This window comes from Protopterus annectens, chromosome 7.part0 (genome assembly GCF_019279795.1).
Source record: "Protopterus annectens isolate FY-2018-M chromosome 7.part0, PAN1.0, whole genome shotgun sequence".
NCBI classification, from domain to species: Eukaryota; Metazoa; Chordata; order Ceratodontiformes; family Protopteridae; genus Protopterus; species Protopterus annectens.
This window is the reverse complement of record NC_056739.1, coordinates 758,334,773-758,347,477: the sequence shown is the minus strand read 5'-3', so window position 1 is coordinate 758,347,477 and position 12,705 is coordinate 758,334,773. Positions and strand designations below refer to the sequence as shown.

At 32.5% G+C, this 12,705-nt stretch overlaps 1 protein-coding gene across 5 annotated transcripts in view; it reads right to left on the bottom strand.

Moving 5' to 3' along the window:
• The window catches only part of KCNAB3 (potassium voltage-gated channel subfamily A regulatory beta subunit 3), a 1,202,467-nt gene that overhangs the window by 215,766 nt on the left and 973,996 nt on the right, over window positions 1-12,705 (bottom strand). The window lies entirely within an intron of this gene.

The following is a 12,705-nucleotide window of genomic DNA, read 5'->3' as shown; positions in this document are numbered from 1 at the left end:
GCACCATTTGGCATGTACCTCACAAGACACCTGCAACAACTGGAGAGGGAGCAAAAAGTACCTCACAAAGATGATCCTAGGCCTTAAACAGTTGTCCTATATGGAAAGACTTAAAAAACTCCAAATATTCTCTGTCTCATACCACCTACTTAGAGGTGAGCTCTGCTTGACTTACAAATCCATGTCTGACCCAGCTCTGTTAGACATCTAAAGAAATGTCAATCCCTTCTGCACCACACGCTCCAGAGATCTTAACCTCATTACCACAATCAACAGAACAAGCTGGAGGGGCAAGTTCATAACCCAGAGACTGCCTATGCTATGGAATAGACTTCCCATACATGTCAAACAGAGCACCTCACTGGCCCTCTTCAAGAGAAATCTTGAGTGGATGAGAAATAGAAAATTCACCCCGGGGATCACTCCAGTGGCTCTACTCGACAGAGGAACTGGGAACTAAGGTTGGGTGGCATGATGCCAGGGTAATGCTATGGGCTAGGCTTGTAAAGGTTACAGGGCCATTAGCCTAGTACACATCTGTGAACCTATGATCAAGAATACAGGTTGCATTAGTAACAGATGAGACCTAGATGACAACTAGATCATTTTTGAGTATCCACTCATTTCTAAAACCTTGATAAAATGCAACTTAATTTTATCTCTCTTTATATCAAAAATAATTACACTTTTTTCTTAGATAACAGAAAAAGGCTGGGGTGGATTTGTTGTTTACATTACGAATAAATTTTCATGCACTTTAATTAAGTAATAGCACTGTACATCAGATGACTCCCCAATTGGCTCATAATTAAATTATTCTATGATGTGTTTTATTCATATGTGCTAACCTAAATCCTGCCCCTATCCCTAACCCTAACCATACACACTACATTACTAAAAATCAAAGGACCCAGAATACACACAGCAGAAAATATCTGGTGTATGTCATAACCGCAAAATCTCAGAATACCGAACAGCATAACATCGAACACAAAACCGCGAACCCTGACAATATCGAAGCCACGGAACATTGAATTCTTACCCAGGGTAAGAATTCGGTGGGCCGTTCCATGGCTTTCCTATTTCCTCCACTGTGGTGCGATCTCGGAGTTGGTATATTTACGTAGGGGAGGTGTGGGGGGTGAAGCCCCCCACATAGGACATAGGTTTTTGGTGTGCTTGTGTTGTGTGTGTGTTTCTCAGAACAGCAAATTTTTTCCCTGGGAAAAACTTTGTTGTTCTGAGCTTTTGATTATATCACATTTCGAACTTCCAAGTTCAAGCTTACAGTGTTCGATATTTTGGAAGTTTGATAATGTGATATAGACCCGAAAACATGCATATGCATGTTTGTTTGGGTCTATATTAGATAAATGAAAGTTTATCTAATCAAACGCTGACATATCGAAAATCCTGGAACTCGAAGCCGAAATTGTGAGATCGCGGTACAGTGAAGATAGGAATATTTGCCCTTTCCTCACTGTAGTGCAATCTCGGAGTTGGAATATATATTTAGCGGGGGTGGGGTGGGGAGGTGCAGCCCCCCACAATTGCAGTTTTGGGTTCTGGGATTTTCGATTATGTCAGCATTCGATTAGATAAACTTTAATTTATCTAATATAGACCCGTTTGTTTTGCAAGAACACAGGTACCTCTCTAACTCCTTTGTTTATAACTGTTATTTTTTTTTCTGTTTGTTTATTTCATTTTATCTGTAATATTTTTCTATATCTGGTTTTGGCATCCTTAAATAGATTCTGAATATTGCAACTTGTTTTATAACTTTCAGTCCATTCAGTTTTCAACACAATATTGCATTCATTTACAAAAGGAGAACAGCTTTCTTTATTGCAAATGAAGACCCATTCCTTTTCAGAGCAGCATATATACATCATATTTTAAATGTAGTTAATCTTCAAACCATCACATGTAAAAATAACAATGTGTCAACTGCTACAAAATAGATAAATATCTTGTGTTCTGCTAAGTTCCAAAATGCGTATGTATATCACCTCATTTCAGCAGCATATTATAAACATACCGTATTCATAAGCTCTAATGTCTTTTTGTGTATCATTCACAACTTTTCATTGATTACTGCTTCTCCAAAATGCTCTTTAGGGAGAGTCCAGCTAATGGATATACCAACATAACCAATACATCATTCTTGAAATCAGATCACATTAAACTGGCTGTCTTCTACACCAAAGGTCTGAACAATAAACTGCCTGATCTTGAGGCACTCCTGCATTTGGAAAACATTCATGCCTGTGTTGTTACTAAAACTTGGTTTAAATGTAAAGAGAACACTCTTTCTATACTGAGTTTTTGTGCTTTTCATGTCTTCAGACGATCACAGCTGTGCTGGAGTCTCTAACAGGTAGAACATTTGCTTTTGGTGCTGGAAGACCAAATGTTTGTGGGTTTTATTTCCATTACAGATGAACGTATTGCTGATGGTGTAGTACATCATTTGGGAGTGCTGCACTCTTGAGTGTGGCATGCTTCAGGTAAGCCATTTAAGTGTTCCATTTGCCAGACCTTGTCAGAGATTTGGGATGCATGGCTAGGCTTAAAAAGGCTCTTGTGGTCATTAGCCTAGTAAACAGCTATGAACCTGCGAACCTATGAACCTGAGATGGTGGTAGCTCAAGTCGAAGTAAATGACTCCACAGCACCTATTTAAAAGAATAGGGGTCCTTTACTTATATATAAAATAACTCTTATTTACAAAATATTTAAATATGTACAAATATATAAATATACAAATCTGTTTAAATACATTCATATTTCCTATACAGTCATGCTAAATTTTCATTCCTATTAGACTCCCACTCCTTTTTTCCATAATGGCCATCTGATTTTACTTAATATTGTTGCTAAAATCTGATTTCCATTAAACATAAATTCATTTATTCTTTCATTCCATATAATCCATATAACATAAAATAACTTTTTTTCTGTAGTCTTTAACACATTCTTTACTTTTATTCTTGTAATATCCATATATAATCATATCCACATTTATTTTATCTTCTTTTATGTCTTCAAAAATTTTCTTTACATAGTCTTCCCCATAACTTTTTTACTCTTTTACATTTCAAAAATGCATGTTCCATAGTATCTTATTCTTGAAAATGCAAACATATTCTATCACTTTTATTTTTATATGGCATATTTTATTTTACTGGCAATTTATCTATTACCAGTCACCACAAAAATCCTTGACATTCTACTTTTTGATTATACCATTTGCTTCTTATTTTTATAGCCTTCATTTTTTCATCTGTTAGATTTTCCCATGGTTTTACATAGTAATGGTTTATTCATTACATTCTTATACCATACTTTTCTATCTTTTTTTATATAACATCAATTTTTCTTTTCCACAAAATATTCTTACTTGTTAAGATTTCATTTCTTCATGTATATACTCTTTCTTGTTTACTTTTTTACCTACTTTAAAATTTATCATACTTATATTTATATAGTTTTACTACTAATCTTTCATCTTTTTCATTTTTCCACTTTAGCACTTTGTACAAATTTAGTGAAGCAGCCACCACTTGGTTAATTAACCCTAAACCTCCTTCTTCTTTATTTACATACAAACCTCTTCTTTTTACTGGGTTTCATGTAGAACCCCATATAAATAAAAAATATCTGCAATAATTCCTTTTCATTTGCTGCTAGCAACATAAATACACTTGCTAAGTATGCTATTTTCCCCATCAGTACTGAATTTATCAAATAAGCCTTTTTTTCTGAATGGCAATTTATGTGTTCTTCAGAAAAGACATGTTTGCTTTATTTCTTCTATTGTTGTACCCCACTAAGTTCTAATTACATCTTTATTCCCAAATTTTATACCTAACACACAGATTTCATTCATTGCAAAATATATACCCCAATCTTTACTACACACCTAAACCTTCACTTTTCACTTTATTTAAAGCCATCATTATCATATCTAAATGGTCATTTGTGCAAATGATTACTTCTTTTATTCAAAGTTTGTTTTTTACAATTATTATAATGTCATCTGCATATGCTAACATAACTAAATTTCTTAACCTTTAAGGTGTAATATACACCACTTCCTTCATTTTGTAATTTATTTCACATACTATCACATTCATAACTAATGCAAATAGTATATAACTCACAAGATATCTCTGTCTTACACCACTCTTCATATGTACCTCTTGGCTTAACCAGACATTTACAAGAGTATTATTACTATAGGCTGAAATACATAATTTCCTAACTTTCTCACTTATTCTTTCATTATTAAAACACACCAAAAGCAAACAAGGATGCAGGATGGCCCCAATCCACACCAAAAAGTGAAACAAATCACAAATCCAGGTAATCCAAGTAAAATGTATTTGATTCAAGTCACAAACTGTAAGCCAATAAGCTTTTGCAAAGGCTTTTACTTTTGTACCTTAGCAATGCAGCAATGCGGCTAACACCTTAATGGATTTGAAATTATATACCCATAAGTTAAATTTGAGAGTGTTGTTCCAGAATTCTTTTACTGATCAATTTATTAACCCTCTTGCTATTTCAAGCACATACAACCCCCCCACTTCATCCTATGATCTTACTGTTCGAAAGGATGTGCGAACTAGACATTCGTAATATAACTTCTAGACATAGGTGGGCGAATGATATGAACATCAAGGAGAGTCATATTATTAAAGAAATTAAGGGGTTTTTGGACAGAATTAGAATCATTAAACTCGATAAGGGGGGAGGGGTTGTGTTGATGAACTTAGAGGATTACAACAGAAAAATGATGTTTATTCTGAATGGAAAAGCTTATGTAAGATTTTCCATAAATGAACTAAATGGAGCATATATAAAAATTAGAAATGAACTACAGGATCTTTCCATTGAAGGAGCCATATCAATTGAGGTTTTGAATTACCTTACTGTTTTACACCAGAGTGTCAGTAATGTTTGTTTTACTGAAATTACATAAAAATTTGTCAACCCCCCCCCCCAATGCATCCCATAGTGGACTCAAAAGGTTATATTACACAACCTCTTGAAAAACACTTGGATTCTAAGCTGAAACATTTGATATACAGTGAAGCTCAGATATGTAAAGATTCATGGAGCTTTTTGAAAGCAGTTAATAATATACCTTTTTAGGACACGTATATGCTTCTAACATGTTGATATCCAAGATTTATATTCAGTTGTTCCTCATAACACTGGTCTCGATTGGTTTAATGAGTTTCTTTATGACAAAAATGTCAGACATTTTGATGTGTTACTATACACACAACTCATGGAAATAATACTTAAGAATAATTTTATTCTATTTAATAATGAGATTTTCATACAAGAGGGAGTGGCCATGGGTTCAGCCTGCGGTGACTTATATGCTAATGTAGTAGTGATGCAATGGGAGAAAAAATTCTTATTCCCTTCTAGTTTTTATACATATATAAGGTATTAAACCCGCTATTTGGATGATAATTTTATTTTGTGGGATGGGCTTTATGGTTTAATTTTAATGACTTCATGTCATTTATTGACTATACTACACAATTTTTGAAGTTTACTAATAATTTTGATTTACATGAGATTCCAATCCTTGACATCCATTTAATTAAGGACCATCAGAATAAAATTACATCAAAGATTTACAGAAAGGAGATACACTCCAATTCATTGCTCCACTATTCAAGTACCCATCCATTAAAACAAAAGAAAGCTATTGTTAAGGGACAGTTTGTTCGTGTTGCACAGATGGTTTCGAACATGGATGAATTTTTATATGAGCCTGACTGCCTCAAGCATATGTTTTTGAAAAGAGGCTATCCAATAAAATTTATTACAGACATTTTACTTGAGATAGTTAATAAAAGGGAAATACGTTTCTATCTACCCCTCTTATCAGAACTTGAAATACAAAACACTTCTACTGTTATTGATACTACTGGTGGCAATAAGGTTGGGAATAAGGATTATAGAACATCCTTTATCATAGTGTTTGCATCTGATAGTTCTGCCTAAAGAGAATTTTGGATAAGAACTGGTCCATTTTAAGACAAGTTAAGGGTATAAGACAATACATAGATGTGAGTCCCACAATAGTTTTTAAGAAGGGTAGAAATTTGAAGAGTGTTTTTGAAACAAAGCAAGTTTCACATAAACACAATGTTGGGCACATGAGTAAATGTGGGATGTGTCACTTCTGTAAATATATTAAGGAAGGGGACTTGTTTAATATTAATAATAACAACATAAGAATTAATTGTAGGTACAACTGTAATTCAGAGAGAGTTTTATATTGTGCTATGTGTAACCACTGCTGCTGTTACTACACTGGCAAAACTGACAGAAAAGTAAAAAAAACGTGTTTACGAGCACGTATATGACATTAGAACAAAAAAAGAAACAAATGCCTTAAGTATGCATATATTAGAAAATGAAGGGCATTCTTTTCACTTTTTTGTTACAGATAACAATAAGAAGTGGTGCTTGGCCAATCCTTTTAGAGAAAAGGGAGCTTTCCTGGTAGTTGCTCTTAGATGCAGGCAACTGCCCAGAGTAGAATGAAAACATCTATATTAGCCCCCTATTAAGACTTAAGGCATTAGAGAGATAATTTATATATCATTCATTATTTATTACTATTTATTTGTACTTGTATTTTCAATTGCCTTTTGCACATGTAATCATAGTATTTTCATGAATTTAACTGTTGCTTATATAGGTCCAGTACATGTTTTTTAATATATTCCACTTGTTCTTATTATATCTTAAATTTTAATGTTTTTTATTTTATGACTTTAAGGGGGCATGCCTTTTGGAATGTGTTGTATGTGATGTTTCTAAATTTGCCTTTAAAAAGTGCACTATGTATGTTTTTCATTATCTGTTGAAGTTCTGTGGTTATGGGATAAAAGTGCTTATTGGCTTTCAGTTTGTGACTTGAATCGAATAAATTTTACTTGGATTATCTGGATTTGTGATTTGTTTTACTTTTTGTGGTGGATTGGAGCCATCCTGCATCCTTGTGTGCTTTTGGTGTGTTTTTGTACAAGTTTTCCTGTTTTCCTGCATTCTTTCATTAATACCCATAAAATGTCATGTCTAATTGCGTCAAATGCCTTATTAAGGTCTCCTATCATAATTTTTGCTTCTTTTCTGTTTATATATCATCCTCAATAACTCTATCATTAATAATGCTTGATGACCCTTCCCATTTATACTATATATGCTATCTTCCATAATACTTCCAGTTTCATATTTCTTTTGTATTACTTTCATAAAGATCTCATAATCATTATTATTCAATACTATTGGTCTCCATTTTTTAATTCTGTTCTATCTTTCTTCTTCCATATGAATTTAAGTATTCCACTACATAATTCTTAATACATGAAACGTTCATTTAAAATCTTTATTTTTTATTTTTATTTATGTATTTATTTATTTATTTTTGACAATCCCTTAAATTTGTATATATTTCATACCCAAATAAAGAAAGATTACAAACTGGGACACTATGGGGGAGGGGATAATCTGGAATTTGGGAAATAAGAGGTGTTCTGGAATAGCTATATTCTGTAGAAATACAGTAAAGATATTGTGTCACTTAAGCAAAAATTGGAAGATTAACCATGGTAGATTTAAAATGGAAGGAATAAGTGTATACAATTATAACATTATATGCTTATACTAACTGTAAAGAAAGGGAAAGCTTATTTCATCAGATTTTAGACTATGTAGTGATAAATATGAATATTATAATAGGAGACTTTAACTGTGATGTAAGAGGCAAGTGTAAAAAGAAAATAAATTATATGAGAGCATGTTAGAAGTTATAAGATGTGATAAGTTAAAACTTTGGGACAAAAATTCATGGATTTACAAAAGGGGAATGTGTAGAACTAAAACATATTATTTTATAGTATCAGAAAGTTTAGTTATAGAAGAAGGGGAGATAGTTGTAACAGAATTTTCTGATCATCTTGCAATATGGCTAGAGATAAAGGAAACAAGGAATATATAAAATGGGCATGGAATAAAGAAGGAAATAGATTAATAATACAGTTATGGAATGATCATATTACTCTGAGAACATTTAAAAAAAATTGGTCTGAAAGGTGGATGATATTTAAGGAAAATAGATATACAATGTTAGCAGCAATATGATGTGAGAAAGAAAAATATAAAAAAAATAACTATGTATTGGAAGATTTAGAACATAATGATAGAAAGCACTTTGACAAAGAAAAATAATTGTATGTAAGAAATCAAGAAAAAAAATACAAGAAATGTTATATAAGCAAATATATTTTTTACAAGGAAAAAGAGAAGCATCACATTACTTAAGCAGATTAATAAAGGAAGATAGTAGTGTTGCTGTTGTTGTTTGCCTTTCAGCTTTTCCTGGTTAGGGGTCGCCACAGCGGGACTCAGGTCCGCTAATGATTGGCAGTAGATTTTCACGAACGCCAAGGTAGATAGTAGTGTAATGAGAGAAATAAAACATGTAAATGGAGAAATAGAAAGAACTCAGGAAAAGATTAAGAATAGTATTGAATAGAATATGTACAAGAAATGTTTAAAGAGAAAATAAGGTAGAAAAAACATGGAAAGGAAAAAAGTCAACAGAAAAATATAAAAAAGTTTAAAAAGGAGATTTCTTTAAATGAGCTAGATAAAGTATGAGGACATGTAAATATAGATCCAGGTGCAGGACCCATACCTCTCAAGTGTACCTCATTATGAGGAACGTACCTCATTTGGGGTCTTAAAAAATTCATGTTCCTCGAAATTCCTCAAAGTTCCACATTGAAAGAGTCTGTTACACATTCAGTGTTAGGAATTTTTTTTAAGTGAAATCCATGGTAAATTGAAATTAATCATATTACTTCATTAAAGGATCTTCTTTATAAGTAAAAGCAGCATATTTTAACCATCCTATGACCTTCCTAGTTGAAGTTGTTAGTAAGCCATTAGTATGTGTTTCACATTTTGCCCATTTGTTCCACATTATGAAGGTGAGTGTTCCTCATTTTGGAGATGGAAGGTTGGGAGCTATGGCAGGACCAGATTGAATAGGGTATGAAATGTATACAAAATTAAGGGATCGGCAAAAAATATATATTTTAAAGATTGTGAATGAATGTTTAAATGATGGTTTTATGTATAAAGAATTATGTAGTGAAATACTTGAAGTCATATGAAAGAAGAAAGATAGACGACAATTAAAAAACTGGAGACTGATAGTACTGTATAACTATGATCTGTAAGACTTTTATGAAAATAATACAAAAGAGATTTGAAACTAAAATTGAAAACAATATGGAAGACAGCACATATAGTATAAAGGGGAAGGTTTGTCAAGAATTATTAATTGTAGAGAAATTGTGGATAATATTATGAACAGAAAAGAAGTGAAAATCATGATAGGAGACCTTAATAAGGCATTTGACACAATTGGACACGAAATCTTATGGATAGTAATGAAAGAATATAATATAAGGAAGAAAGTTATGAAAAAATATATATCAGCATCTTACGGGTAATAATGAAAAAATATAATATAAGTGAGAAAGTTAGGACATTATGTACATCGGCATACAGTAACAATACTTGTAAATGGCTGGTTGAGCCAAAAGGTACATATGAAGAGTGGCGTAAGACAGAGATGTCCAATGAGCTTTATACTCTTTGCATTAGTTATGAATATAATATATAATAGTATGTGAAATAAATTACAAAATGAAGGAGGCAGGTTATATAACACCTGAAGGGTTAAGAATTCCAGTTCTGTTAACATATGCAGATGACATTATAATAATTACAAAAAAAGAATTTGGATAAAAGAAGTAATTTATACAAATGAGTGTCTAGAGATGACAGGGATGTTTTTAAATACAGAGAAAAGTAAAGGTTTAGGATATGTAGTAAAGATCGGGGTATATATTTTATAATGAATGAAATTTCTGTGTTAGTTATAACATTTTGGAATAAAGATGTAAGTAGAATTCAATGGAAAAAAACAACAGAAAAAACAACACCTGATTTTTCTGGAGAAGATATAAATTATCATTCAGAAAAAAAGGCCTTTGTGATGAATTCAGTACTGTTTGGAAAAATAATGTACTTAACAAGTGCATTTATGTTGCCACCAGTAATTGAAAAGGAATATGTGACATTAACAAAACCTGCTGGAGAGACTGGTTTGTCTCCCAGAGGCTGCCCTATCTCTGGAATAGACTCCCCATACATGTAAAGCAAAGTATGTCACTAACCCTCTTCAAGTGCAACCTTGATGAGTGGATGGCAGCCACAAATTTGTCCCAGGGGTTCCACCCATGTCCTTCATTCACAGGGGTGACGGGTGCTGATTGTGGTTTCTTTTCTGGAGATAAACTCTTGGCTAGGCTTGTAAGGGCTCAACAGCCATTAGCTTAGTAATCTTTTAACAAAAAAAAAATATATTGCAGGCAATTTTTTCATTTATTTGGGGTTCTAGATTAAACCCACTAAACAGAGGAGTTTTATATGTAAATAAAGAAGGAGTTTAGGGTTAATTCATTGGTATGTGCTGCTTCATTAAATCTGTGCAAAGTTTTAAATTGGATAAATGAAAAAGATAAGAAATTAGTAGTAAAATTACATAAATATAAGTATGATACATTTTGGGGTATGGTAAAAAAGAGTGAAAGAGAAAAAGAGTGCATTTATGAAGAAATAAAATACTGCCAAAAAAAATATTTTTCTGAAAAATAAAAATTGATGATATAGAAAAAGATAGGAAAGTATGGTATAAGAATATAATGATAATACATTACTATGTAAAACCATGGGAAAATTTAAGACATGAAAAAAATTAAAGTTATAAAAATAAGAAACAAATTATATAATCTGACAGTAGAATGTCAAGATTTTTGTGTGGAAACTGATAATAGATAGATTTCCAGTAAAAGGAAATATGCCATATAAGAAAGTAAATGATAGAATATGTTTACATTGTCAAGAAGAAGAAACTACAGAACATGTGTTTTTGAAATGTCCAACCAAATGGTGTTGAAGTGCTAACGTATAGCCAAGTAACAAGTAGTAGCACAACGTTGTGAGTCCACAGATACGATTTATTGATACAAAATACACAAATAGTTAAGCGCTTTCATCAAACAGTATGACTTCGTCAGAACAATTAAAATATGAACTTTCAGGCTTAAATAACCCACAGTTTGAATTCATTGGTCTAGAAATTAACAAATCATATTTCAAACATGCCAAATCTCATGAATAATAAAACAAATAAATAAAACAAGCATTGAACATCTATACCATTGCAATGTACATATGAAAATAAAAATTATAATGCAAAAGTGCAGGAATATGAACTGTTGACATTTTAAAAAAAGACTTTCTTACATATTAAGAATTACTTCACTGACTGAACAGCCAGTGTATTATACTTAATCTGCCTTCTCTTTCAAAACAGGCATAATTGAAAGATATTCATTAATGCCCAGGGGATGGTCTGCAGCTAATCGGAGTTGCCACATCAATTCCTTCTTATGCAACCTATTTTGCCAATCACCCCCCCCCTCACATCTACTGTGACAAAATCCAAAATACCAAACTTAAAACCACTAAAATTTCTACACAAACCACTGTGTTTATATAATGCATTAGTATTTTTTCCACATTTAATATCATATAAATGCTCATATATCCTGTTCTTCAACATCCTTTCCATCTTTCTGACATAGAATGAAGAACAGGAATTACATTTAGCAAGATATACCAGTTTACTGGAGCAACAGTTCCCATTTTTTCAAATAAATATGACACTTGTTGGAATTGTTAATAGTGATGTCACGTTCAAGCATTATATATGAACAATAGTGACATCTACCACAAGGCTTACTACCATATGAGTTTCTCTGACTAAGGGTTTTTAAGTTTCCTTATGGAATTTATTATGATAATGTGACTGTAAAGAGTTTCTCTGATATGTTTGACAAGTGGGGTTTGGAATTGTTGGTCAAAACTGTTGCTGTTTATGAGTCCATGATTATTGGATTAAGGGAAGAAGTGAATATGTTGAATGAAAATATTAACACTGATTTACTGTTTTCCCAGTATGAAAACTTGTATTACAAGATTATCAGTAGTGTGGACCAAAAATGCGACAATATATTTAAGAAAAAAGTTAAAAAGATGGAAAGGGACAACAAACAATATAAGCAGGGCAGGGTTTATCCAACTGATAAACTGTTTTTTTATATGCAGCAGCAGGATGAACACGGTCCCGGGGTACTTCATTGATTCAATACTCGAGGAGGTTGGTCAAAAATGGGGTACCATGTACAAACCATTACTGGGTAGCATTAATCATAAATCAGGTGATACTGTTGATTTTGGTAATACCGGGGTTGGTACTAATTTCCAACAGGCATGTGTAGTACAGTTTGGTCCCCTTTATTCTCAAGTTAAAACAACTTTGTCAAAGAATTGGAATATTTTCAGAACCAATCCTGAAATAATCCGGGTTCTTGGGGACAAGCCTATTTTCTCCACCAAAGTAGGTAGTAACATAAAATCCTTGGTGGAGGTATCTAGAAACTCTAATGAAAAACAGTGAAACTCATACGTGGTATCAGTACTCCTGTACTTTCTAATCTCTTTACCCCTTATTCTAACCTGAATTCACTT